Source organism: Acinonyx jubatus, chromosome D3 (assembly GCF_027475565.1).
Source record: "Acinonyx jubatus isolate Ajub_Pintada_27869175 chromosome D3, VMU_Ajub_asm_v1.0, whole genome shotgun sequence".
In the NCBI taxonomy this organism is placed as follows: Eukaryota; Metazoa; Chordata; class Mammalia; order Carnivora; family Felidae; genus Acinonyx; species Acinonyx jubatus.
Genome location: NC_069392.1, coordinates 74,012,505 through 74,039,779, shown reverse-complemented (window position 1 = coordinate 74,039,779; position 27,275 = coordinate 74,012,505). Strand labels below are relative to the sequence as shown.

General features: G+C 46.1%; 1 long non-coding RNA gene across 3 annotated transcripts in view; it reads left to right on the top strand.

Moving 5' to 3' along the window:
- Positions 1 to 25,569, top strand: part of LOC113602278 (uncharacterized) — a 282,766-nt gene extending 257,197 nt beyond the window's left edge. For 2 of the 3 annotated variants that reach the window (XR_008291488.1, XR_008291489.1), the window contains 3 exons: positions 6,450 to 6,522; positions 23,482 to 23,790; positions 24,898 to 25,569. This is a non-coding gene — a long non-coding RNA (uncharacterized LOC113602278). The remainder of the gene's footprint in view (positions 1 to 6,449; positions 6,523 to 23,481; positions 23,791 to 24,897) is intronic. The other variant, XR_008291490.1, reaches the window with a different exon arrangement.
- Positions 25,570 to 27,275: the final 1,706 nt, after the last annotated feature.

Sequence of the window (27,275 nt, the reverse complement as noted above, 5' to 3'; positions counted from 1 at the left end):
CTGGGGAATGTCCATGATGACAGATCATTTCAGGGATGGATAAGATTCAGGGGGAAGCTGGGACTTTTCTTGGCAGAGGTAAGAAGCTTCTGTACGACAGCAAGTTCAATTCACTCATGTTTCTCAATGTTGTACAATCTCAATCAGTCAAATCTCCTTGCTAAGACCCTGTCTCTCTGTGTACTCTTCCCACCCCTCCCTAACAACCCTTCAAGGCCCAAGCCTAAACCTGAACTAAAGTATTTATAAAAAAGCAATAAGCAAAGTTCAACACTTAAGGTTACATTTACACTTCCATTACCAACCAACAGTCTTTCATTGATTAAGTTCTCCTTGTTTGGCCACCAGTCATTGATGGCAGTCACTGAAAGACTGAGGGCCCCTTGTCCATGGAGTGACTCCAGGTTGCTCAGATCTTACACTGGTGCCCACACTCAGGTCAGCGTTTTCTGAACAACTCTACTCTTAGGAAAGCTCACGCTTACTTCAGGTAGTAAATGATTACCACAAGAACACCACAGACAGAACCCTAAGAAAACATTTCACCAATGGCCCTGCTGGCTTACAGGGATTAGTCTAATCTTTCCCACCAGCAATTCTGTCTCCTCTGTCTGGGGCTCCTCAGTCAGCCCATGTTCCTGAGCAAACATTGGCCACAGGAAGGAAGGAAGCATATAGGGACTCAGTTGGGTTTGGAAATTGAACATGGTGAAGACATGTTTATTCTGCAAAGACATGTTTATCCCATTCTTTGTAAAAAAAAAAAAAAAGGTGGGGGGGAATGGGAAATGGGGCTTTACCCTTTTTTGAAACCCAAAACCTCACCTGGGTTTATCCACTCAACAACGGAGTGAGACCCTACAGAAGAAGAGGACTTCCTAATGTCATGCAGCTGGGACAAGTGTCCAGGTCGGATTCCTCAGTCAGCTCTTCAGGTCTATTTTCACCATACCACATGCTCTTGCAAAAGAGAAGCTGGCAACAGAGTGTGCCAACCCCTTCGAAAGTAATAGTCCCTAAAACCAACACCTTACGTAGCTCAGCAAAGAAAAGCCTAGGAGGAGAGGCAAACGTTACCCTGGATCTGAGGATACTGAATACTTTCTAAAAAGTACATAGGTTCATGGGTTTCTCCCTCAGCTTTGAATGACCCAGTGGTCCATTTTATAAACAAAGGTTCGGAGAAGTTAAAAGACTTGCCCAAGGTCACCAGGATAATTATCTGACTGAAGTTGAGTAACCCCAGGTCACCGCTCTCTGCTACACAGTTTTCCCACAACTCATTAATTCATTTAATAGCATGAACTTCTGCTTCTTGCCACCTTTAAAAAAGATTTATGTAGGATGTTTTTTTTAAAAATTGGTCCCCAGTAATCACTTCTAGATTATCCTTCCAATATATTCTCACATCTGGGACCCAATCTGTGTACAAGACTATGCACTGTAGCATTTTTTAATGATTGGAAACAACCTAACTCTCCATCAATAGGGAATCTTCTTATAAATTATCTGGTGGAGTACTATGCAGTTATTAAAAAGAAGCTTAGGAAAAAGAAGTTATTAAAAATGAAGCAGCTCTACTGAAGGTTGTGTGCGCTTACAAAATGGTTGTGAGATACAATGTTAAGTGGAAAAGTAAGATATAAGACCGTGTGTGAGGCATGCTGTCTTTTTGCGAAGTGTGTGTGTGTGTGTGTGTGTGTGTATCTTTGCCTATGCAGAATAATTCTGGAAGAATGGTTAGGAAACTGGAAATAGTGGTTGCCTTCTGGGGGCTGATGTCTAACACACACAGTAGGTGCTCAATGAATACCTGTCATTGGAGGCTCCACTCTGGCCAAGAGTTGCTTATGACCAAGCATGAAATAAAAGTTTATGTATCCAATTATTCTTAATCCCCAAAGTTGACACCGGGGCCCAGGCCAGAATTCCCAGTCTTTATGGAGGGAAAGTCCGTCCACAGCAAACATCTTTGCAGCCTGATGCAGCCAGGTGGGTTACGGCAAGCCACGGGAAGAGCAGCCTCGGCTCTTACTTCAAAATGTCAGGAGAAGAAACTCACCAGCCACTTAGCGTCCCACAGGAGTACTTTAAAATGTTTCCTAGACACCATCTACCAGGAAGTAATATTCTTCTCAATAAAAAATAAATGTAAAAGTGACCCAGACAAAAACCTCAGTAAAAACTCAGACTCCTTCCTCAAAATCACAGGAGAGAGCCAAAATCTAAAATGCCTTCTTTTCCTTGTTAATTTTTAATTTTTTTTTTTAATCAAAGAAGTATAGTGCCTCATACTGGCAAAACCACTCCCTTCTGAGGCCACAGCTGGATGGCTCATCCTCCCGCATCATCCGCTTGCCCTGAAGCTGACTGGCTTGGACTCCAACTCCGGGGTCTGTTTTCCAAAATGGCAGCAAGGTACGAACTGAATAAACTAAATATACTAGTAGTGGACACATGGTAAGAACCCAGTGAGATAGATTTTCCAAGAGTTGAATCTTATTAAAACCAAACCAACAACAAAGACTATAAAACAAACATCATGACAAATAGTACCTTTATGGCACTCACTAGGTTCCGGATACCACTGTGGGCACTTTACCAAAACTAACATGATCTTCCTGACAACCCAAGGAGGTCAGTATTAGGATTGTCTTCCTTTCACAGATGAAGAAACTGAGGCTAGTTAACTTTCCCCAGGTGTACATTTAATAAGCAATGGTGCCAGAATTCCAGCCCAGAGTCTGGCTCTAGAATCGTGCTCCCACCCACATGCTGGTGACCAGAGGGAGGTAAGGCGCTGAGACCAGCCAATAAAGAGATGGTTTAAAGTCCAGGCAGTACAGAAATCAGAGGTGATGTGGACCCCCTCCTGCTCCAAACACACCAAAGTCCTGGATAAAATACAGACAGAAATGTTGTAAATTTTGAGACACGTCAAAAAAAAAGAAATAAAACTCCCCAGGTGTCAGAGGCATGGACTATAAAATGGAGCCTCCAAGCACTGGAGAGCCAGGGGGATGTAGGTCCTGGACATGGGTGCTGGTGGCCAGCGCACAAACAGCACACACAGTGTGGAGCCCAAGTTTGCAGATGGGAGACCCTGCCACTAACAAGCCGTCAGAGGACCTGCCCCCTCCGGGAGGAGAAGATTGGAAAATCTTTCCTGATGGTTCAGGGAAATGGCCAAGAGATGTATCAGGTGCCTGGGCACCAGAGGAGAAATGCCTCCCGTGTGAAGTTGAAATCCCAAAACTGAGCCTCCCACAGAGGTGAAGTCTGAATGTGAGCTACCCGTGGGAGGCTGGAGCTCCAGGCTGAGGAATTCTTATGAAATTGTTCACAAACCAGGGAGCCCTGGATGCTCCCTGAAGAAGCAAATGCAGACCCCTTAGGGCGACAGGGATCCGACCGAGAAGACTGACCACCACGGAAGAGAAGTCAAAGCAAAGCAAAAAGCCTTTGGAAGACAGGCGGTCAGCCTGCAGCTCGCAGAAGGGCTCCTTCCCTGCTTTATTTTTCTTCAGCACACTCATGTGCTGGGTTTTCAATTGCCAACACCCTCCCCCTACCCCCTCTGTCACTGGAATTTAAGCTCCAGTGTTGAGATTGTGTTGTTTCATCTCTCCATCCCCAATGCCTACAATAGTGGCTACTACATCCTAGGCATTCAATGATTATTTATTGGACATTGTTAAAACCAGGAATGCATGTTGACCATGGCTATGTGTGCAGATAGCGCATGAAACCTGAGTGGCGTGGAATTTAGCAATGTCAGGAGAGAGGGTCCCTCAGGGCAGAGAGAAGGCAAAGGCTGGGAATAGTTGGTGATGCTTCACCCAACTCTACCCAAAGCAGATTATTTCTTTAAAAAAGCGATCTGAAGGGGTGGCTGGGTGGCTAAGTTGGTTGAGCGTCTGTCCAACTTGGGCTCAGGTCACCATCTCACCATTCATGAGCTCCAGCCCTGCAATGTCTCTGCCGTCAGCACAGAGCCTGCTTCTAATCCTCTGTCACCATCTCTCTCTGCATGCCCCCCTCTCTCTCAAAAATAAAATAAGCATAATAAAATAAAATAAAATGAATGACTAAAGATTTTTTTTTTAATTAAAAAGTAAAAAGTCATCTGAAGCCTTATGGCAAAACATTAACATTTGTTACATCTGGATGGTGGGCACTGTATTCTCTGTGCTTTTCTGTGTGTTTGGAGTATTTCCTAACTTAAAACAAAAATAACTGGAGGAAGGTATTTGGGGAATGAAGGGATGCCTCCAAGCACCCCATGGGGCCTTCAGGCTGTGCCTGATCCTACATCTGAATTCAGACCACAGGACTGATTAAGTCCAAGAGCCCCGGGCAGGAGGCCTAGTCTCAGCATTCAGATCTTTTGGTTGCAGAGATGAGCAGCAGAGGGGATCCAGTCTCAGAGAAAGCAACCGCCCCAGGAAAACCCCCCTGGGATGAAGACTGGCTCAGCAGAGGTAAGTCGAAGGTGAATGGGGGAGGGGCAGAGAGAGAGGGAGACACAGAATCGGAAACAGGCTCCAGGCTCTGAGCCATCAGCCCAGAGCCCCAGGAAAACCCCCCTGGGATGAAGACTGGCTCAGCAGAGGTAAGTCGAAGGTGAATGGGGGAGGGGCAGAGAGAGAGGGAGACACAGAATCGGAAACAGGCTCCAGGCTCTGAGCCATCAGCCCAGAGCCCCAGGAAAACCCCCCTGGGATGAAGACTGGCTCAGCAGAGGTAAGTCGAAGGTGAATGGGGGAGGGGCAGAGAGAGAGGGAGACACAGAATCGGAAACAGGCTCCAGGCTCTGAGCCATCAGCCCAGAGCCCGATGCGGGGCTCGAACTCACGGACCGCGAGATCGTGACCTGGCTGAAGTCGGACGCTTAACCGACTGCGCCACCCAGGCGCCCCTAGATTTTTCACATTTAAAGTTGTTTTAGTCAACAGGTACTAACTGAATATCCAATGCAACAGTTTTCAAAGTATGGCTCCAGACCCATGGGATGCTTTCCAGGGTCCACAGTGGCAAAACTATTTGCTTAGTATTGCTAGACTTTATCTGCCTTTCTCATTCTCTTTCTCTCTTTCTTTCTTTTGCAGAGAATCCATGTTGGGGGTTGATGCAAGATCGAATACAGAAGCAGATGTGGGAATCTGGCTTTTCACTATCACACAACATACCGAAGAGATTTACAAAAATGTAAAGCAGTGCCAGTCTTCTCGCTAAATTTAAATCAAATCACTCCTCTTGCTACACTTCTTTGTATAAGAAAATATACTTATTTTTCATAAAAATATAGTTTATGTTAATAGGTTCTAAATTATTGTTCTAAATAAATTAATTCATTGTTTCAATTTTTCTTCATTTTAGTTTCTAATGGGTTAAATATGTTACATATAATCAACCTCAAAAAAAAACCAAACAACTCTTTGGAGTCCTCAATACTTTTAAGAATGTGAAAGTCGGGGCGCCTGGGTGGCTCAGTCGGTTGAGTGTCCGACTTCAGCCCAGGTCATGATCTCGCGGTCCGTGGGTTCGAGCCCCACGTTGGGCTCTGTGCTGACAGCTCGGAGCCTGAAGCCTGTTTCGGATTCTGTGTCTCCCTCTGTCTCTGACCCTCCCCTGTTCATGCTCTGTCTCTCTCTGTCTCAAAAATAAACATTAAAAAAAAAAAAAAAAAAAAAAGAATGTGAAAGTCTTCTGAGACCAACAAGTTTGAGAAGCTCTGTTCTAGTGCATACTAAGCTTGAGGAAACCGAGATAAGTGAACTTGTAACTCAATGAGGCAAGCCATCCAAGAGGCCCACCACCCATGGCTCTTTCCCCCTCTATGTGGCATGCTATGATTCTGTATGGGGGCCACTCACATATAGGTAATGTGAAAGGAAGAGCCTGATAACTGAGAGATCAGGTCATTTACTCGATATTTTACTCAATTCAAAGTAAAATCAGGATATTCAAACCAGGATATTTTACTCAATTCAAAAGGAACATGCAGTTCGTGATTATGCTGTCACAGTCATACTGAGACAGTCATAGGCAAATCAGTACCTACCGTAACCCTACAGAAAAGTTTATTTGTGCTCATGAAAATAACTGGAAATACAGGTTGGGAACATCTCTGTGGACGGAAGAAAGACATTTGGCTGCTATACATGATGTGGGTGAGGATCCTGAGGACTTAGGGGAGGGATGGCTGGGATGAGGCCCAGAGAGGGGGTTCTAGCCAAAGAGTGAGTGGAGGCAAGAAAGAAGTAGGGCATCCCCTTAGCTGGGCCTGGCATCCTTGGGGTCAGGCTCTCCTGAGTCCTGGTACAGCCAGGCCCTTTCCAGCTAATTGTCCTTTACTAACAATTGAAAAAAGAACAAACAAAAATGACTCTGGGTTACACAGTGGAAGGATGTTGGACAAAGGGGACTAATTTTAAGAATTTTTGCAGGTACCAGGTGAACAGAAAAGGACCCCCTCTTCATGTGGACTTGACCGCCTCATCACCCTCCAAGAGGAGGAGGGTAAGTCTATCCCATTGATTGGGCTGACATTTTATTTCATTTCTTTGCAAGCTTCTAAGTTAACTTCAAAGATGCCCTGGCAAGTGGAGTTTTAGAAATGTCACGTATTTTTATTGTCCTGAAGTGAACAGGAGCGAGTGGTTGTCAAACGGAGAAATAGGAAGCACCATTTCCAGATTTGTCCCGGGAAGTTGACAGCTTTTGACAAAGAATACAGATGATGCCACCTCCCATCAGCTGAGTACCATATGCCTCAGCATCATCCGAACCAGGCATGGAAATGAGCTCAGAGCCCAGCTGTTTGCAACTGACCAACTGCATTTACTCTGTTCCCAGAGGTGCAATGTCTCGGGAGGGCCCAGGGACAGATCGACACCCCATCTCAAGTTTTGGCCAGCTCTAAACTGCCGGCCAGGAGACCTGGGATCCAAGCCCATCTCAGTCACTGGTTGGCTGTGGGTCTTGCCTTTTAATTTACATTTTTTGCATCAGACAATTGTAGATAATAGTCTTTCTAGGATCTGGTGATGATTACAGGTGAGTTTGTCGAAGTGTTTGGAAGCTATCGATAATGTAAGGCAGTACTGTGTGTATTACATACAAAATAAACCCTGCGGCAGAGATTTCCTAAAAGCCAGCAGAATGTCGAATAATGATTTGGTCACTATTTAGGAAACGATCTCCATTCTTTTAATGGCCACAGGAGATTAAAAAAGAAGGAAGAGAGGGAGGAAGGGAAGGCGGAGGAAGAGTGTGAAGATAAAATTAGGCAGACAAGATTGGTTCCCTCAACTCGGGATTCAATCCTGTCATCTCCTTGACAACTGGCCCTGCCGAGGGACAGGGGGCAGAGGTCAGGTCCCAGGGGTCCACCTGCCTCAGCAGAAATCCAAGCCTGGGGCCTGCCTGGTCCGGCAAACTGGAAAACCTGAAGTGGGAAGATCCTGGCCAGCCTGCATGCGGCCGCCTCCCCCTCGTCTGACTGTGGGAAGAGCCGGATGCACAGAGCTACTGCCTCCTGGGGGCCCTGGGCTGGGAGGAGGCATCCACATGCGAGCCTGTACAGGCCCCGCTAAGATTATCAGGAAATTCTGTCCTGGACTCGGAGTCTAGAGAACCTTCCCCGAGCTCTGTCCTCTGAGAAACAATGGCATCGGTGCCCTCTCCCCTTCCGCATCAGTCAGAGAAATGATGCTACGCAGCCCCAGCAGTGCTATGACCAGTGGCAGCTCCTGTGACCCTCCCCACTCTGGGCCTGGTCTCCGGTGGGCAGGGCTGGGTCTCAAGGTGACCGTCCAGCCCCGGTCTGGGCAGCTGTGTATAAGGTTCCTCAGGCTGGCGAGCAGTGTTCAGAGCCACAGTTAGACCAGAGCGTCATCATTGCTCCCCTCTCTGCAGCATCCAACTTTCCTTTTTATTCTGATTAAATCATCTGGAGTATGCTTACATTACAGAGTCAACTTCAAAGTCTGCAGGAACTTTTAAGGAAAAACCTCAAAGGAACTTCGCACTTGCTAGGCCGTATGGCTTGATCCCAGAACGCACAAGCTCGCTCCCTGCTGCCTTTAGGATGTTTTGTGGGAAAAAATGTGAAAATGGCAGGTCTGATGTGTTGCCTTTCTCGTGAATACTTGCTTTTTAAGAGGACTGCAGAGAGAAGAGCACATAAACCTCCCTGGAATGAAATTAGAGAGAAATAAGTGAAAATGATGGTTGAACCTTAGATACTGGAGATCAGGCAGTGCCGGGAGTAGCAGGAATTTGGGGCCCCTCTACTCATGCCATGCAGACAAATAATAGTGAAATAGTAGCTACGATTTGTTGGGCACCTGCCAGACAGATACAGCATCTGCTGATAGGTATCGTCATCCCACCTTATCAATGACAAAACTGACCCTCAGAGCCATTAAGCCACCCACCTAGCAGGTAAGATTTGCATTCAGGTTGCCAGGGCCCTGTTCTCCCTCTACCACAAAGGGGCCCTTCTCAGGAGTGAGACCTGGCTGTCGACAGAAGACTCACCCAGGAAAAGAGTGACAAGACAAATCAGCCTCTGTCCCCAAGAGCCCCCAGGTGAGAAATGGCCCTTTGAGACAGGAACTCCAGGGCAAATCAGGAAGGTCAGGCGGGCGAAGCCCACAGGAAGCTAATCCCCAGTGAGGGCGGGGTCTGGACTGGCATCCTTAAGTGAATTCTCTTGCTTTTGTGGCTTCCCACTAACCTGCTTACTGTCAACAGAGTGGCCGCTCCTATTTGTTAAGGTCCAGAAACAGGCCATGATTAGGTTTCCGGCCAGTCATATACATTATACCTGGATTATATCTGGGTTAATCGTCCAAAGCTGGGTAAACGTTCTTCCTCTGTGATGGGCCCTGTGCCCTCCAAAGGCTGAACCCGTCTTTCCGACAGACTTGGCCCGGGTGAGTTGTGAGGGGCAGGGGGACTTCTGTCGGACACCTAGTCCATGGCACCAGAGAGAACGGGCAGTAATTAGAAGAACAGCCCAGCAATTGCACCTTTCTAAAACAACTGCCTGGACAAACTAGCCTTTTGGAAAAACAAATGGCAGGAAAAATAAAGAGGGTGATGTCCTGGCACCGGGCTCCCCTGAGTGGAAGCCCCCAGACCCTCACTGTCCTGACTCTACCAGGCTGAATGTACTGTCCCACCCTGTGTCTCTTCCGAGAGCCAGTTACAACCCTTCCAAATCTCTCTTGAGTCTCATTACTATGCAGACCAATTTTTCATTCATCTGGAATCCACTATAGCATTTTAATGTGGAAAGCCTACTACTCCATTTCTCTCCCCTGAAGAAAAATGGCTTAATTTCTCTAGCTGATAGATTTTTTTTCTGATCACTCAGACAGTAGAAAAAGACCCTGGAAAATCAGCTGTTGGACTATCCACAGACATTTTATGATGGCCATAAACAGGGCTGTGGCAGGGTGACAAACCAGGCAGCATCCTGATCGGTGGCCTCAATACTGCTATTATCAACCTCCTGCAAAAATGATGGTTAGATAGATAAATAGGTGGATAGATGATAGACGAGAGATAGAGAACTAGATGATAGGTAGGTAGATGATAGATAGATGATAGACGGATAGATAGGGAAAGAGATGATAGGTGGGTGGATGGATGGATGGATGGATGGATGGGTGGATGGATAAACCATAATAGAAGCTGTGGCCTCTCCACCATATTTGAAGAATATAATCCCTCCCTATATTTCTCCCTGCAGACATGTGAGACCTTCTGATACAAAATCAGTCCAGACTCCCCTACCTACCCACCCACCCCCAAATTGAGACAGATTTCATCAACAGGGGAAAAATCTATTTAGGAAGGAAATTAGAGGCAAAATTGGGGTTAATCATTTTAGCTATTTTCTACCGTTCAACCCACAAGGCTCAGATGAATGAAATCAGTCCATCCTGTCTAGGGTTCTTCCTCTGAGGCTGAAGATGGCCTGGTCTGGCCTGGGGCAGAAGGGGGCCATGGGCAGAGGAAGGCCAGGCCCACTTCTGGATGAAAGGACTGGAATTTCGTTAGAAGAATATGGTAGTGGTAGCTCAAGGCATAGACGCTGGAGCCCAACCACTTGTGTTCAAATCTCAGATCTGCTACACACTGACTTTGTAACTTGAGCAAGTTACTTAACTTCTCTGTGCCTCAGTTCCCCCACTGATAAGATGGGGGAGAATAACAGTACGTACCTCATATAGTTGTGAGGATTTAGTGAGTTGATATGCATAAACTGCTTAAAGTAGAGGTTGGCATGTATGGGGGGTAAGTTAAACCTCCTGCCTAGACACCCTTGATAAAGAGCATGTTCACTACACAAAAGATGAGACTTTAACCCCAACAGGAAGATAATCAAATTTAATTAACTCAGCCTTAGGTTCAAGCTGAAGGTTGCACTTAAGTATTTCCCTTTTTCCTTATACTGTTTATTGATCTTGCCTAAGATCCAAAGCAGCACTCATTCAAAGCAATAGCACAAACTGGGCCAGGACTCTGAATATAGGGGAAGTGAATTCTATGTCTCAGGGCCCTAGGCCAAGCCCTCATTCCAAAGGCTTGTACCTCCAAGGCCAAATTCTCTACCTTCAGCTGCCGTGGCCGTGGAAGAGCCACTGGGCAGGTCGCTGACCATCAGAACCCCAGAGTTGTTGAACAGCCGGCTCTCCCTGCTGGCTTGCAGTCACGATGACCTGGGACATTTTGTCTTTGGAGAACAGGATGTAAAACTAGCATGTGTCAGTATGATGGAGTACGATGTTGCCATAAAAAATGATAAGCATGTGGGTTGTGTCAATATATGGAAATGAGTATGTGAAATAATGTTAAATGGAAACAAGCAGAACACCCAGTAGTTGGCCTACACTATTATAAGTCATCAATAATTACATCTGCACACTCATAAGCAAGGGCTAGATGCAAATTTAGAGTGGTATAAATAGAGGATTATTTACTGGAATTTCTTTTTCTTCCATAGAATCCTATGTATTTTTTATCTTTTTAATGAGAAGAACAGGAAGTTTGGACTCAGACCAACTAGAGGAGCATTTAGCTGCTGACACAGTCGCTTAGACAGGAAGGGACATTTGCAGTGGTTGAAAATATGCATCTGAAAACAGAGTTTTGTGAGCTATGTAGACCCTGCCTCTGCCCGACCGGCTGCAGCCCCAGGCTGGGTGGGGACTTAAGCATCATTCTCCCAGGTGGACTGAGAATCAAGCCCAGGAACGGAGGAGAATCCAGAAGAGGCTTCAAATGGACACAGGATTTCCTCTTTACTAATTTCACACTTTGCCTTAAAGAAGAGTGATCACATTGTCCTCATTTGTCCAGGCACAGCCCTGGTTGTGATACCATTGTCCTAGTATAATTATTAATAACGTGCCCTTTTATCTCAAAAGTATCCCTGTCCAGATAATAAAGTATAAGGTCATCCTACTTAAAGAGGCCACGCGAGCCCCAGATTGCTGCCTAGCAAGGGAGGCATGTCTGTTTCTATAGGCACCTGGAATACTTGTACACAGCGGCTCTCCTCACCTTGTATTGACCAGGGAATCAGGATGGCATTTCTGTCCCCTTTTTACAAGGAATCTAGCTGTGGGTACGTGTTGGGATTGCAGGCAGTACTCAACTGGAGCTGGCTGGTAGCAGGTCCATGCGAACCAACCAAGCACATTTTCCCAACATCACATTCAATGACGTCATGTTAGTAGCTTGAGATCAGCACCAATGGGAGTACTTACACCATAGAAATCAGAAAACGCCACAAACCTGAGCTTTTCTTCCTTTCCACACCACCGCCTCCAGGGAGCTGGTTGTAAAATATTTAGTAGCACACCACGGATTGCTGAAGTCGGTAAAGCCAGAATGTAAACCATCTTATGGGGCTATCTGATCAGATAGGTCCACATTTACCCTCCAACCAAATCTCACAGCCACATTTCACACACAACACCAAGGAATAACCAGAATATAATGGAATATGGTGATCCCTTGCAGAAGAGAGAAATGGAAAAGCATCTCTTTTTATTTTCCATACGCATTAGAAACAGAAGAAGAATGCAAACACAAATCAATTCAATTGTCTTGGAATATGACAGCTTGACTCACAGCCAGCTCATCCACTACCTGACAAGGTTGTTTGCATACTATTAAAGCAGATGACTAGTGTGCTCCTGATGCAGTATTGAGTCTCCTTGTGATGACAGCTTTTGAATCTCAACCCTTGCCTCATAATGCAAGTCACTGAAAACCCCTGCCCCCAATGGACACCATAATATGGGTGTCACTACACAAAATGGCTTATTCTTTGGCACCAACAATGTCTTGTTAATCTTCCCCCCTCACACCCCCTCCTCCCGTGGCTCCTCATTAAAGCCCTTTATGAAAGTCACATGAACCAAAAATTATGAAATCCTAGAAATGAGAACAGACCATGGCAAATTTTTCTTCAACCCTCTGGCTATTCCAGAATGCTCCCTGACAACCTTTAATTTTTTTTTCTTGGTGACAGTTCTACTACCCCAAAGTTTCCTCAAAGTTTAATGTTCTTTAGTTATTTACTTGCTAGTTCCTCCCATCACCCTGTGAGCTCTCTAAGAGTGGGCACAGTGCCAGGCTCCACGACCAACTGCATGTATAGTGCTTACTACAGTGAGGGCAAAGAGCAGTCTTAGCCTTTGTTGAAAGCTTGGATGATGGTCATACTTAACACCATGATCACTATGATTGCTAATTTGTTACATTTATCACATGCAAATCCTTGCACCTACCTCAGGTATACTCAGTTCTCCCAAGAGACATTTATCTAATTATGTCACCACCTAACCATCAGCCAGAGCACATGCTTTTTCAAGGTTCAATCAAGTTCTAAGAATTTAAAGTTCTATGGTGATTTAAAGGTCAGATTATTAGGGCAAAAAAGTCTTTGAGACAGGAACATTTCCTATTAGTGGCTATATAATAAGAGTTGGATCCAATATAATCTCATTATGTGAGCTGATACAACCTTTAAAAGAGGAGAGAGGAGAATAGAGAAAAAGATTCTAGTTATGGGCAATAACATGGATTTCCATGTTACGTCTAGATTTCTTCATGCCCACGACAGTCAACTTTAAACTAAATAAGCATTTGAAGAAAATGCTTGTACACTTTAAATAACACTGTGTTTCTATAAACCTATAATCTACAATGAAGGACCTGGGATTACATTCTCCAGACATGTGTCCCTCTCCTTTGGCACAGTAGGAGTCTTATTTATCAGGGACTGACATAATTCTTTCTCTGGATGTCTGTGCTATAAATGGCGTCCTCAGTACCTTCACAGAAGCTCCTTAAATGTCTGCTTGTGTTTCAGAATGGCAGTTAGATCATATATCAATACATGATCTTCTCATAACAGATCACCTGCCCTTGTACATTCCAAACTTGACAAAATGTGGTATTTGATTCTAACCCATCACTCATGGGTAGTGTGACAACTCTTCAAAGAAAGAGTTGAATTCTATATAGCTCCTTTCTTACCTAAATGCTTTTTATGGACATCAATAATATAAACTCAGGTGAAGTTTTCTGAAATTCAGCTTCATTTTTTCATTAATTCTGATAAATAATTGACCAATTTTCTGGACTTGTGGTTCATTCATCTCTATAGTCAGTTCTGAGGATATTTCTTTTCAAACATATTTTCTGAGCTTCTCACTAGGTTGTGTGTTGTGGGTTAGGTTGTATTTAAGAATTCTCTTTTTTTCCTCTGTATCTGGATTAACCTTAGACTTTAAAATTGGCACTTAAGTGAAGTTCAGTTCCAAATAATTGTAACATAGAACTGATTTTTGGATTACGACAATGCATTAAGGAGCAGACAGTAAAATCACACTGTGTCTCAGATTTAATTCATTTGATAGTTATTTGGGGACACCCATGGGTTCAGGGGGCTGAATCTCTTTGGGATACTAGTGTCTTTTTTTTTTCTTTTCCCTTCCAAATACCTATCCTAATTTATTGTCTCAATGAAATGTGAAAGCCAAAATCTCAGTGGACCTCATGTTAATTTCTACTCTAGTCCAAGGGTTCCACTTATTGGATTCCACTTCCAATTCCTACGAGGGCATATAAGAAATTTTCTGGCTTGGGCAAAATTCTCCACAAAGTCATAGAGCTAATACGAACCTCAGAGATCATATAGTTCAATATCCTCATTTCACAGATGAGAAAACCAGGGTTTAGAAAGGTCAAGTGATCTGACCAAGGTCACTCAGCACATTAGCGGCAGAGCTAAGGCAAATCTCATCCTGTGTTCTTTTCATCACACCACACTCTCTGCCTTGTATATAGACCATCTTGCTGCTACCGTCTCCTATGTCTTATACTCTCTTGTATTTATCCTCCACTTCCCATGATTTGGCTATTTTCTGACCACCTATTTTATAGTTGGGCCATACATTTTACCATGAAACTTACATTTTCACCTATTTGTAACTAATTGCCTTCATTGATTGCTGTATAAGGCTGATGCTCTTATGTTTGTTTACATCCATGGTTTCTGGTTTCTGCTTTTACCCTGACACTTAAATCCAGGGTATGTTGCCTAGGAAATGCCCTGGATATTAGTAGATACTCCCTTACTTCTTCCTTCTTAGATTCCTTACTCTCTTCTAATTTTCAACCCACTGCCAGTCCCAGACCCTTAACTTTGAGATATTTTTGGTTCTTCTAATCTTGGCCACTTTATGGATTTACTGTCGCTGTCCATGGTGCTGATATTAGCAACAGTAGTGACTGGACAGCCTGAGTAGGGGATGCAGTTAAGTGTTCTCTATAACACATCTGATTATTTTGATGGACTATTTGACCAAAAAAAAAAAAAGTAAAATAATAATTAAGATTATAAATATTCATATATACTTAACAGACATGTCAAAATTGGTTCCCCTTTTTAATGATTTAAGTGGGTGGTGGCTAGTGATATGTTGGTAAATGTTTAAAATCTCTAAGCATTTTTCAGAGAAAACAAACATGACTTGTGTTTTCTAATTTCCACGATATAAATAGTTCTCCCACCATGGCTGACTTCAAGCGACTCACGAGATGGCACTGAATACAAAAGTGGGAGGACATATACACAATCAGGTGCTATGAGCTAGTGTACAAGCTGACTCTATCACACCATTGATCATAGTTCAATATCACATCTCAAGTTGCCCAAACTGCATCTTACCCAAGGTGTGGCATACCTAAAGTGGTTCAGGGCAAAAACATCTGGAAGGAAATGTCCCTAAGGTAAAGCCATCTAGTGAGATCTGAGTGTAAAGCCAAGAGAACAATACACATCTAGAACACAACAAGTCAGACACAGTTACTCAAAAAAGGACAAATATAGATATTTTTATAAGTATTTAAAAAAGGAGGAATGGATTAGGATATACCTGAGCTTGGTGCTGTAGAAAAAAAAGTTGGAGATCGATCTGTCCTCATGATCTGTGGTGGGTGGGGTGTAAGGATATTACATGGACTTAAAGGTACATGGACAAGAAAAGCACCCACCATGTGTCCAGGGGCAATATTTTCTCAGCTCTGGATCTGAAGGGTGATATACAAGTTCTAGGAAGTCTGTTGAAGTTCATTTTGCAATCGCACATAAAATTCCATTTTTGTAAACACTATTTTTATTTCCAGTTTATTTTTAAATTGAAAAGCTATTTTAATATTGTGACAATGATAATAATTGGGACTCTCTTTGTGTTATAAATGATAGAGACCAACCCAACCTAGAAAAATGAGACATTAATTGGGAGGGAATTTGTCATACTTCACAGAGACACTAAAAGGACAAGAATTCACTTGAGATGCAAGAACAGTCTGTACTAAGAATGTGACAATATCAAGGCTGTTATTTGTCCCTTATCTCTTCTTCACTCGGGTGTCAGCTACGTTCCTCCACCTCTCCAAAGTCTCCATTTCTCCACATAGCAGAGAACTAGGTATGTCTCCAACTTTGGAACTTATAGCCACAGCAGGGGGGAAATGATTGAACCCTTTTCATTCCAGATCCAAGAATCTCAAAGAACAGATTCAATGTCTTAAATATAGCAACATTTTTCTCCTGTGACTAACCAACTGTTGTCAAGGTGTAAGATAACATGAGAACCATGTAGCAGGAGAGGAAGTTCCCAGGCAAGGGATGTTGTTGGGCTGGAAATCCAATAGGTGTCTACCCTGCTATCTATTTCTGCATGTCAGATGATTGCACCACGGTACTAGAGCTCTCCGGATGTGATTCTTAACAAACTATAATTGATAATGAGTAAAGGCTCGCATAAAACCAAATACTTGGAGCAACTCACTGAGTTTTTTTAAAGTACTGCTACTGAGTACTGGGCCATTTTTTCCAGACCTGTTTGGGCATCAGATTCATATGAAGGCCTTTAAAGATGTTCAAATTCTCAAGCCCACACCATTCTTATTTAATTAAAATACTTTAATATGGGCCTAGAAATGTGTTTCTTAAGCCACTCTCCCCCAGATGGTTCTGGTGCACCCAGACAATGGATATTTGTTTGTTGACTGACATTCAGAAATTCACTCTCTGGGGTATAAACATATTTGTGCATCAGGATCTCAAAGGAAGTGGAAGTTTAAAAAACTGAGATACAGGAGGGGAGTGTGTAGTGACATTTAGATCAGGAAAAGCAATTACTCCCTCACATGACTCATTATAGGCATACCTTTCCTTACTCAAAACCTGTAGGGCTAGTTGTGTTTCAGAATTCAGAATTTTTTTGATTTCCAAATGTCGGTTTCCGTGTTACATCTACCTCCAATTTTAAAAAGCGTGATGGAAAATATTTATTGAGCACTTGCTTTGTGCCTGTCATTATCTCATTCCCACAATAACTCCATGAGGGAAGTACCATTTGTTTGACTGTTTTTCAGATGAGGAAACTGAGACATAAAGAGGTTAAGAAATGTGCATCATGTCACACAGTGAGGTTTCCAAGCTGGAATGGAAGCCAATGTACCATGTTAACTCCTGTCATGAGTCGCAAAATAGTTCTTCCCATGGGCTTTGCACTCAATGGGTCTGTGCTTGTAGGGAGGAAAGATTTGTTCTACATCATCAAGGGTTACAGCTTTGGACAAGGTCCCCTAACCAGATGGTTTCCAACTGGTATCAAAAATGATGCTATCAGTGATGTAATCCCTTGGAGGAAAGAAGAAAATAAGTTCTTAAGACTTGACCGTATGAATAGGTTTACCAGATGTATTCCCATTATAAAAGGAAGGTAGTCAGAGCTTTTGGGGGAGAGAGAGAGAGAGAGAGAGAGAGAGAGAGAGAGAGAGAGAGAGAGAGAGAAGGTAATGAAAATAAAGATAGGAGGGGTATCACTGAAAACATAGGAGGTGGGGGAGGCAGTCTTAAAAGAGAGAGCTGGAAAGCAAAGACCGGCTTTGCCAATTTCACAATTTGGCTTCCAGACCACATAGATTTTGTCAGTTTGGGACTTTCTCTGGCTACTAGACATATCAGATACAAAGTTAGAAGCCCTTGCTAAGAATAAAACGATACAGGAAAAGGACGGACTCCTCCAGAATGTACTTTAAATGATTTTATTATGTCCCAAGCAGTTCATCCATATTGTGGATTTTGTCCATCAGGAGCAAGGTCCATCTTTGAGAAAGAACAAGGCCCCACATCCACCTGGAAGGGCTTGGCTGGAAGGTCAAAGCATGTGTCCATCCTTAACTCATGCTATCTTACAAAGTCCTTTTTCTTTGGCTTTACAAGCCTGTGTGTCTGCTTTTATTCCGTCTCTTATCATGGCTCCAAGGCTGTCTCCCCTCCACACCCCAAGTGAATCACTTTCTCTTGTTTCTCCCTGACTTCTTAGCCTCAATATTTCTGCCTTCTTCCTTTGCTCTCTGCAGGAAACCGAAGTCTCAGATTTCACCTCTACCTGAAGCCTGACATCTTTTCAGCACATAACCGAACATCCAAGAATTCCTCGGACTCTAGTTTCCTCCAGCACATGTGCTTGTCAGCAGCCATCGCGAAGGGCACCCAGCTCAGGGCAGCACTCAGAAACGATTCAGAGAGGGCCAGAACAGAGCATGGGGGTAGGTAGGACAAGGGCCCCCTACAGGCTGCCTGGCACCAAGAGCAGATTTGCCTGCTTACGGTGCAGGTTTTATATCCATCCAAAAGTTTTGTTTTGTCCATTGAGGTGGGGGTCACCACGCGCCTTTGCTGCTTTGACCCAATGTGCCTTATGTATGATGAAAATGACATTTTGCACTTTTAAAAAGAGATGCTTATTGTTGAATGGCACAATACTGAATGCTCTCTAGTGCCAAAATTAAAGATGGGAGAAGAAATACAGAGAAGGGCTAATTGGTTCCCCCAGGAAATGCAGCAGGTCAGCAAGTAACAAAATGGGACATTACAAAACAAGCTTTTGGGGCTCTGGCGCTCTGCTGGAAGGAGCCTGCAGTTTTGGTTCCCTTCATGTCCCACAAAAACTGCCCAAAGCTACCCTGCCAGTTAGTGGCAGAGCCTGTGTTCCAAGCACCAGTCTAATTCCCAGGCCAATACTCTTTCAACTACATGCCCAATTTTCTCATTCTGAAAACCGGGAAGGTAGAAGGAAGATAGGACTTCTTGTGGAAGTCATTCACCAGGGGCTTTGGGAGGAAAGAACTAGAGCCCTCTGGAGGGACCTTCTCCTCCAGCCCCCGGGACGTTGCTGGCACTTGAAGGCATGGAAACAGAGAACCTCCCTGAGGAGACCACACATGGGACAGCCCTACTAGCTGTAATTCTTCAGCAGGGGTAATGAGAGGTGAAAGGGAGAGAAGGGGGGGGGCATGAGTCAGAGTGCAGGAAGGTTTGAATCTTGACCCGAGGGCTGAGGGTATCTAGGGAGTGTTGTGAAGTGTGGATGGCGCTTGGATGGCATGTGGGGGTGGCGGGAGGTGGCTGGAGCAGGCAGTGAGGGTGCACCGAGGCGGGGCTCTGGGCAGGGGTGCTGGACCACTCCCTGAAGCACAAGGTGGAGCCCCGCAGTGGCCCTGGCCCCGGAGCCTCTGGCTGAGACAGAGGACACGCAGCAGAATAAGCCCAGGCTCTGAGGGGGGCTGACCATCCCCTCATTGGACTGGGGGAGCTGCTGGGGCCACATTCCTGCTGGAGCAAAGGGGGACAGAGCTGAGGACTCCCTGGGGGCTGGAGTCTGAGAAGAGCCTTGAGGCTTTGCAAAGGCCAGAGCAATCAATAGAGCATAATTTGGGGGTGGAGAAGAAAGGAGGCAAAGTGAGAGAGAAAGCAGGCTCAGTGCCACAAGAGCTTAAAACAGATGGCTAGACTTCCCTCTCTTCCCCCAGCCCTTTCCCTCAGGGCATCTGAGAGCAAGACAGCCGCCTCTCCGCCTCTCCGGCTGAACATCTGCATGCCCTCTTTCTTTTCCCCTCCCTCCCTCCCCAGCCTCTCTCTCTCACTTTGCCTTCCCCCTCCCCCGCCCCTCCCTCTTCCACCACTGATTACACCCTGGAGCAGCTGTGTTTTGTTTTGCCCTCTCCAATTTTCTTATTATCAACATTTAGCTGCATTTCCTCCCCATGCAAGTGGCTATCCCCACTGACACAGGTATACAAGGGGCACAAGAAGCCCCTCTTTCCTGAGGACAATCTTTGTGGCACCTTTCTGCAACACTACCTGAAATTCTGCCTGGCAGCATTTTTCTGTGTGTGTGCGTGTGTGTGTGTGTGTGTGTGTGTGTGTGTGTGTGGAGGCTGGACGGAATATTGCTGTTGGTTTGCCCAAGAAAGGCTTGCCCCTTCTACTGCCTGGCCCTGCTGTAGACAGGAATATTCCTTTCTTGGGACACCTTTACTCTCCCCTGCACTGCCCTGCCTGGTCCACAGCATGGCGGGGCTGTAAAGCATGAAGCGTCAAGGTTGGAGGCTGAGGGCACTCGCACCATTTGTGTCCCGGTATCTCTACAGACATCTGTGGAGTCAACCATTCTGCTCTCCTTGAACTGCCTTTGCAAAATGCAAACGCATGATCCAGGGGTGTCCTTAAAACCTGTTAGCACTTACTTGATGAAATTGTTAGCCTCAGCTCCCTAATGGGGTCCTGACTTAGGCTTCAAAAGAGAGAAACGCATGCAGGGATACAGGGTGGAGGACGGAGAGGTACGAGGAGCTCCCTGGGAGCACCTGGTTAATACCACAGGAGAACTAGAGAGAAGGCACTGGGGGACCATTTTGCACACTTTATCACTCTGCCTAGGACCACCAGCCCAGCCCTGGCACCTCTCCCAAGAATTGGACATTTTTGCTTCTGTGTCCACTATCCTTCAAAATGAAGCATTGCTTCTTTTGCCAGTGATAGTACATCACCCTTTCTTCCTTCTGCCGTGTGTCGTGGGCAACTGTTGATGGCTCCAGCTCCCGCTAAGTTCAGATGGTTCTACAGCCTGAGTGAGGAGCAGTGTGGTTCTGAGGTAGGATGAGCTTGGGTTCAGGACTGAGGCAGGCTTGACATCTGCTCTCAGCTTTGCCTCCTTAAATCACCAAACAGCCACTTTCCATATGTAAAATGGAAATGCTTGAGGAGATGCCTACTCCCCAAGCTGTTGTAGGGAAGACAGGCATTTGAATGATACAGAGCCCTCATCTGTCTTGAGATCCCTCTCCTCCATAGGTCTAACATATCACAGAGGCACAACGGTATTGAATCAACTAGCAGAAGCATATAGTAGGGCTGTAAAAAATGAAAATAGAAATTTTAGTATAGGAAGCATAATCAATACAGCCCCATTTTCTCATTCAAGGCTATATGCAAACAATGCTGGGAAGCAGCCATGGGAGGTCTACTCCACTAGACAGTCCTCCCCCACTGGGTGTTGTGCTCACCTCCCCAGTGTCCAGGCCCGGCACCACCACCGCATATTGACCTCCATGATCAGTGGGGATTAAGAGCACCCCCCACCCCAGCACCCTTTCCCTTACCACAATGACTGAGTTAATGTAGCTTAATCCATCCACTGGCTGACATTATTCTTGCCAGAGGGGTTGGTTCAGGGTGGTTCAATCATCCTGACTCCCAGACCCCTTGTTGATAGTTGTAGACAGCCAGTGGCTAGACCTGAACAAAGACACCCCTGAATGCTGCTGGCTACTGTGTGAGAAGCCAGGCTTTAGAGAGCATCAACCCCCAGGAACAGAGAAAGAGAAGAAAAGAACCTAGGTCCCTGAGAACATGGCCCTGGATCCAACTGAGATGCTGAATCAAAGAGTCCTGAAGTCCACCCACTTCTGGCACTTTCAGCCATGGGACCTTATATGTTCACTTATTGTTTATATCAGTTTCAATCAGGGTCTCTGTTACTGGCAACCAAAAACATCCTCTTCCATCTGATTCTGAACACTGATGTTTCCCCTACATTTTTGGCTCAGATATCTGAGTGTCTCAACTGGGAGAGACAGCCTGCCTCAATTCTGGTTCTTGGCCTTGCCACCTACTTGCTGAGCTTGCTTCGCACAGATCTAGGCCTCGGGTTATGAATTTCAACTTGGTGACACCAACCACACACACCTTCCTCATTCATTCATTCATTCATTCATTCATCCATTCATTCACTCACTGAAAAAAATCGCTATGAAGTCTTCATTATGTACCAGGCACAGGGGTGGGCAAGAGAAATAGGAAAGAAAGCAAGAACTTCACCCTTAAATGGCATGTAGATACCATGCCAGGGGTGTTTTATCTGTGAATTCCTCAATGGAAATGTTTCTTTGTGGTTCCACAGGGCACTGCTATGGAACGTTTGCCTGAAATTCTCAAAGACCACACGAGAGTCAAGAACTTCAGCTGGAGGCAGATTGAGTGAGACCCACCATCCCTTCCTCAGGAAGCTGGCTTGCAGTTGGGAAGACAATAGCCTTCCAAACATCAAGGATGGAGGGCAGGCAGAGTTGTACCTGATCAAGCCATAAATTAAATCTAATTAAGCATCACCCTGTTTCATGAGCCCCTTGGTCTAGAAAGGGAGTCAAGAAGCCTCCAGTCCTCGTGGGTTTGCAAGTGACTCTCCCTTTTCATAAAAGACTACATTCAGCAGTCTCTGAAGCCCAGCTATGATTATAACTCCCACCCTGGAGTCATGGCTATTAGGAGTAGGTTTGGGGGCACCTGGATGGCTCAGTTGGTTAAGCATCCAGCCTTGGCTCAGCTCATGGTCTCATGGTTCATGAGTTCAAGCCCCGCATCAGGATCCAGGCTGACAGTGTGGAACTTGCTTGAAATTCTCGCTCTCTCCTCTCTCTCTCTGCCCCTCCCCCACTTGCACTTTCTCTCTCTCTCTCAAAATAAACTCAAAAAAAATGAGTAAGTTTTGAAAACTGGAGGCCTAGGCAAAGCCCCAGAAGCCTAATACACACGGGTCCATAGTTTTACAATTTAGTCAATATTCCATTTTTCTAGCTCCCTCTGCTTTGATCTCACACCCGTCTGCATCTCTATTTCGGCATTCACAGCCCAATCCAGTGATACTGCTACTCCTGTACCATCCTTCCACACCTGCCCCAGGCCTATCCCACCCTTGGTAGCAGGAAGAAGCAGGCCTTCACTTACACAGAAGAAAATACCAGCAAACTCTGACACAGTGCATTCTGTGCACCAGCCAGGTCCTAGATTTCATCCTCACTACAGTGTCATAAGATGATTCCGTTATCTTCCCTTTACAGTCAAGAAAACTGAGGCACCAGAAGTTGAAGTAGCTTGCTCGTGACTGTCACATAGCTAGGAAGGGCAAGAGATGGGATTTCAAGCAGGCAGTTGGACTTAGGGCTTCTTGTGCTTGGCCACGTGATGCTGTGCCTGTTTGTAGACACTCAGTGCAAGTGTGTGGAATTAAATTAAAGTTAACAGGAGCGGCCTTTCTAGCAGATTGTAATAGCAGAAGTTCACGGTCCTCTGATGTCCCCCAGCCTCTCACTGCTCAGTAGATGCTGAACATCAGGAGGAGAGGCAGTTCAGGAGTAGGAAATTGGAAGTAAGTTTCCTAAAAGAGAACAGGCATCTTTTTAATTGAACATTTCTCTCCGGCCTTTTCGATGCCTGTCACGGAAAGCCATGCTATTCTAAGTGCCTCAAGTCTGATGTACTTATACTCACGGCAAAACCCTGACCTTGAGCAGGTCACCTACCTCTTTGGGCATCCATTTGCTATAATATGTTGTGGCGGCTTTAAATCATGGCCACGAAGTCTTTGACATGCCTCCATGAGGAGATAGAGTCTGTGTCCCCTCTCACTGAATCTGTGGTCTGGGGAGGAGGCTGTGGCTGCTCTGGCCAAAGCACTGGGGACAGAAAGAACACTAGGTGACCTCCAAGGCTGGATTATAAGGGCATACGGTTTCCACCTTGGTTGCTAGAAACACTCATTCTTGGAACCTTCAACCTCCCTGCGAGAAGTCTGAGGAGGTGGAGATCACCACGCTGGAAAGGCCACAGGTCAACATGCTGCTCTCTAGTCCCAACTAAGCCCATCCCCGAGCCACACCAGCTCAGCCACCTCATGGATGGGCCCCGCAGCCCCAGCTCTTTCAGTCACGGAAGTCACGCCAGCTGAGAGCCTCACATCATGGTGCCGACAGCCTCCTGTCCCACAGAATCTGCGAGCATGATCCATGGCGGTGGTTTTGTGCCACTAAGTTTGGAGGTGTTTGCTTATGCAGTAAAAGGTAACCGGGACTTGGGGGTACCTACCTATTCTTTTGGATTCGATGAGATAATATGGGAACACACTCCACTTGGAGACTGCCTGTGGCATAGTTTTTTTTTGTTTTTTTTTTTTGTTTGTTTGTTTTTTTAAATGCCGTATTGACCCAGTTCTAAAGCCTTGATGAGAGGTCCGGTTCGCTTTTGAGTAATGGGTTAAGTCCACAGCCCCACCCACCTCCCTCATTGGGGCTCCTACTCTAGGTCACTGTGCACCTGCTCTAATCCCCCCACACCTGCCGGTCCAGGCACCAAACCACCAGAGAGCCCCCATGCCCGGGAGCCCGCTGAAATTGTTCAGACTGGCCAATACAGAACCTGTTTACCCTGCCTCGCCCCTAACTTCTCTCAAAAACCACACTAAAGGCTCCTGGCCAGCACCCTCCTCCCCCCATTCTGCCTTACAACCCACCATCGCTTCCCCTGAGTGGCCCTGCGTGGCCTGCTACGTGCTCCCAGGGGGTCTGGGAATAACAAACTGTAAAAATCTCCAGTTTTTCTCACTTGCTCTGTGTCCGGCTTCACCACACCAGACCCAGGCAATATGGTTGAAATGGCCCCATACAATGTGCCGTCAGTCTGGGCTACCTTTTCCTCTTCTCTCTTCCTCTCATTTCCTTATTCTCTTACGAGCAAGCAACAGCTGCATTTCTGGGAAGGCACATACAATCAACTTGATTGGAAGACAAAATAGGAGAAGGGCAGTTCTGCAGGAAAAGCCTAAGGAACACGCATGGAAAGGAGACTGGGCGGTGGGCTGGATCGGGGCTTCGGGAGCCAGAGTGGCCGGGTGGGGGCAGGAGGAAAGGTCGCAAGATGATCTATGGGTCCCTAACCCTAACCTGCCGTGCACGCTGTAGGGGGTAAACTCCGTAAAACTTAATGTCCTTCACACTGGGAACAGCATCTAATCCTCAGGGCATCCACCATAAGGAATGGCATCCTTTCCCAGTGCCCACCCCCCCCCCCCCACAGCACATGCACGCCCACGGGCAAACACCCACGGTTAAAGTCTGGAGGGCTTTTTATTTCTCTCAGAAAGTCAACGTTTCTTCCGTTGGATTTTGCAGAGGCACGTGCAGGGGTGTGCACGTGAGTCACCTGCGGGTCTCGCTGAAACACAGACTCTCGGTCAGCAGATCGCAGTGGGGTCCGATGAGGTCCTGCCTTGTTATCCAGCTCCCAGGTGAGGCTGATGCTGCTGGTTCCAGACCACACGTTGAGCAGCGAGGAATTTGCGAACCTTCGGGATCCAGTGCACCAGAGCCAAATGGCCCCGGAGGCCCCGTGGAGGCTGTTTTCGCTGAAGCAGGGTGGTTCCAGTTCTGAGGAAAGCTTCTCATCACCCCTGGTTAGCCCTGCAGCAACTCTGACCACCTCCCTCTCTCCCTCTCCCCTACCCCAACAAAACAGGATGAATGAGACCTTGGGTGCTTGGCCCTGTTTCTCTAGCACCCTGCAGTGGGGAAGCAGCTTTCTCCCATGTGCCCATCCAAGGTTTCCCTTCCAGCCTGTCCCCTCCTGCCATCTCTCCCCAGAGCTGACTTTCCCACCTTGAGTAGTTCCTACCTGCCTTGTGTGAGAGGAAGAAATGCTGCCTGTGGTTCACACCTCACCCCTCACCACCGTCACCCCTAGGCCGGGGACTATGGCCCTGGACTGATGTCATTATCTCCTAAGAAGTTCATTTCCCGGAGGCTTCTTCTGCTTCCACCAGGGAAACCTTTCTGGAGAGAAGGCATCTTTGCTTTTTAAAATCCAAGGTTGGGGGGGGGGGGGCGGGGAATGTTGGAGATATGAAAAGAATCAGGTGAAGGACTCCCAAGTCCACCCCCAAGTGATTCTGAATTTCTTTAATTGCCTGACCCCTAGAAGTCATTGTCCATGCCTTACAGAATTCAGAGTTAGCTATTATTATGCAAATGTGAGGTGTCCTTCCATCTCCAGCCGCTGCCCCAGTTGCTTGTTGGATTCTGCTTTGGAAAAGATAAAGAAAAGAATGTCTGGACCCTGAATGGGGGAGATTTGATTGTCAGGTGATAATTAGCACTCACTGGCAGGGCTCCCCAAATAGACTCCTAGAATCAAAAGGCTAGTTCCAACAAAGATGAATTTATACTGGTTCAGTGTGTCCAAGGAGGCTTGGAGAAACCACTTAGAGAGCAGTCTTCGGAGAAATCTATTGAATTTACTCTGTCTCGTGTTCAATGAGCACTTTCAACAAGCTTTCTGCTTACCCTTCTAGGAGATGGTCAATGCCCTGGATGGTTACTGGATTTGGTCTTGTGTTTCTTTATAGTCCCCGCTGCAGTGGTTTTCACACTTGGTCATGAGGCAGAGCTCCTGGTGATGCAGTAAAAGCCTGAGGAATAAAAGTTTGTTACTGTAAATAAAACTAAATTTTATTCATTTGTATTGAACTAATTCAGATACCCTACCCACCTACTCTCAAATAGCCACCCTGTCATAATCTCTTTGCCCCGTTTTTGTTTATTCGCCGCATCCCTCAGTCTTCTTTCCTTGTCTTTGCTGCACTAGACCCGCTCCCCTCGCTCTCCTGCCCCCCACCGAGGTGGGGTTAGAGGCACCAACTGTTGCTTTGTCTCCGATTATCCTGATCACCCTTAACCTCGTTTGCATGTGGCTTTGCTCATGGCATCATTGTCATCAGGCTGGAACCCCACCGCCCAGCCAGTCAAGTGGCACGGGGGGCACGTGGGCAGCTTAGCCTTCACCCAAAACGCAACTCTCCTTGGTCGAACTCTGTCCTTAGTTCCCATTAGCCCTTCAGTGGGCACAGTACAGAACATTCCACACCCCAACCTTTCCCCTTCTGCCTGCGTCCGCTTGCATCAACACCACGTTCCCTGCCGAATCGACTGTCTCAACTGTCACATCGTGAAGGAGGGGCAGTAGCATATCCTCCAAACTCATAAGGTACTTCGAGACCGAGAAACAAAGCAAGCCACTCCATACCATTCACACAGTTTTACTCAGGGTAACTTACTGACAGCGGCATCAGGCAGACAGAAGATGGAGATCCTACTCAGCTATTCTCCGCCAAGTCCAGGCCTTAATCCTCAGCTTCTATAAAGCAAGGGGCGTGGTGGCGAGGTCACGGGTTAGACATCTAATATGGCACCACCGGTGCACCAGAGGCTGTCTACCAGTTACCTAAAGTGGGGCGTCTGTGTGCCACTTTAGGGAAGATCAGAAGAAGCCTTTACGCATTCCGGTCAGGGCATAAGTTATACTTCTACAGAACTTGGAACTCGTGGTTCTGACGGGGGGATCACTGATGGGCATGAACAAGACTGAGAGCCAAAGATGGAGTCAGTGTTGCCAGCACTCCTACACTCAACTCACTTCATTTATACTAATTCACCATGACATTTCCTTCTGCCAACACAACGGAGTCCTCTTGTGAGTTAACACTGCCCACTCAACG